The 2,310-nt window shown below is 43.8% G+C and overlaps 1 pseudogene; it reads left to right on the forward strand.

Annotated features, from left to right (window-relative positions):
• The first annotated feature begins 1,506 nt into the window (after positions 1 to 1,506).
• Positions 1,507 to 1,624, forward strand: LOC124723483 (annotated as a pseudogene).
• Positions 1,625 to 2,310: the final 686 nt, after the last annotated feature.

Genomic DNA, 2,310 nt, shown 5'->3' on the forward strand with positions numbered 1-2,310 from the left:
TGGAAGAATCGTTTGCGTTATATATTGTGGCTGTAGATCGGTTTCACGCCGAAAAATTCAAGCTTTACTCGACAGTAGCAGAGCAGAGTAATTGACTAAATATCTTTGGCAATAGTTTCTGTATTATAGGATGTGTAGACTAATTTTGCACGATTTAACTGTCATTGCAATATGATTGCTGTATGTATCTGTAGAAAGTGGCGGACAGTCCTCCCACACCAGCAACAGCAATTTGATGGGTAATTTCAGTAAGAACCAATCAGGCTCCTCCATTCACAGAAAATCAGAGAGTTACGAAACATCCTTAGTGTGGTGGCATATAAGTTTCGACAGACTGGTTCGAACAGCGGCAGAACAGGGCATCCACGGAAAGTTCCATGATGTCAGAGAGTCATGTGACAACATCTTTGCTCGCGTGTTCAGAGACAAAATCAAGCAATCCACCTGCCTCTGGTTCGGACACGTGAGATACTGTCCCCCACTCACCAATGTGATTGTGGCCTTACAGCATCTCCAGAGCAGCAGTTGTAAGGCATCAAAAATTCACCGAAAACTCCAGCCACTTTTCTCGTCTGTAGGACAGTGCTTCTAATTCTAGGAGAATCTTTTAAACATCTCATCTGCTGTGTGTCTGTGGGTTTTTCGTGATCTGTTGTGGGTTTCGATATATATCACGAACATTTAGATTGTAATTGTTCTGATTTTCCTGTTGTGCTTAGAAACGAGTGTGGGTTTCCCATTGTAGAACTGTGCTTCGAAAAGTGAGGAAAATAAAAAATACGTGACTTATCCCTGACTCCAGCAGCAACTATAAACTAGACCCACTCAGTGTTTAAGAAAAGTGATGAACACCACTGTAGCAAGTATATGTGGAGTCCGATTTTTGTTTTTAACATCACTGCAGTTCTTGTTTCTCCATGATTTCTATGAGTGCACCAATTTAGGGGTTGTTTCAGCTACTGTTTTAGACTGAGTCTTTTTCCTGCCAATTCACAAGTAGAGCAGAGAGATTTTTTTGACTCGTACATGAAAGAAGTGTCCTATGTAGAGTTACTGTTTATTTTGAGTTCATCTGCTACTAATTTCGAGTGGAATTGTGAATTTTGCCTGACACAACAGCATCAGTTGTGTGACATCGCCAACTTTTAGTCATATTGCAAATTTAGTCACACGGTGTGCAGCACTGTGCTTATAGATATGTATTTAGTATCCATCTTTACTTCAGTTTCCTACCAAAAATAAATAAACTGACCTAACAATCCTCTCTGGCAGCTGGCCAGAGACTTAACATTTCCTGGGGAGGGGTTGTGGTTGGGGGATGGTTACATCACAGGGGTAGGAGGGGGATGGTGGAGGCCTAGAGCGCCCTCTGGTGAGCATAGTACGAACTATTTCTGTGAGTCCATCCTACACATCGAAGTAAACACACACTTATCTCCGAGATAGGTCACTGGAGGTAGCCCAATAAATAAAGAAAGAAATTAAATACCCTACCTTTCTCTCCATGGCAACGGCCTTGCCACAGTGGATACACCGGTTCCCGTGAGATCACCGAAGTTAAGCGCTGTCGGGCGTGGCTGGCACTTGGATAGGTGACCATCCAGGCTGCCATGTGCTGTTGCCATTTTTCGGGTGCACTCAGCGTCGTGATGCCAAATGAGGAGCTACTCGACCGAATAGTAGCAGCTTCAGTCAAGAATACCGGGAGAGCAGTGTGCTGACACCACGCCCCTCCTATCCACATCCTCCACTGAGGATGACATGGCCGTCGGATGGTCCCGGTAGGCCACTCGTGGCCTGGAAACGGAGTTCTTTTTTTCACCTTTCTCTCCAGCACAGAATTATCGTTTACCACCAAAAATAAATAAAGTACAGTAACATAACCTTCCTCTCCATCAGTTGGGCAGGAACTGACCGTTTTCCACTATTTCTAAGGGTGATACCATAGGAGAGATGGTGGGTGGGCGATGTAATAGGAGTGATGGGTATGAGTGGAGGAGTTAGGTTAGTCGGTAGGGCAGTTGATCTTTCCCCCCAACAATTTCCAGCCATTTCCATCGGATGGAGTGTGTGTGACGTTATATGGGAGTGGAGAAAACTCAGCCTCCATTTTGAATAAATTATCTGTCCCAGAAATGACTTTGTCCCAGTACTCTAGACTATTGTACTAATGAGTCAAAGTCTGATTCAATCAAGTCATTGCCAGTACCAGCATATAACAATCTGAAGTGATGTGAAATGGAACAACTGTAGACTAGTAGTGTAGGTTAAGGATGACCTTGACATTCATTTCAAGATCATTGGTATCAG

The sequence above is a fragment of the Schistocerca piceifrons genome, chromosome X (assembly GCF_021461385.2).
Source record: "Schistocerca piceifrons isolate TAMUIC-IGC-003096 chromosome X, iqSchPice1.1, whole genome shotgun sequence".
Lineage (NCBI taxonomy): Eukaryota > Metazoa > Arthropoda > Insecta > Orthoptera > Acrididae > Schistocerca > Schistocerca piceifrons.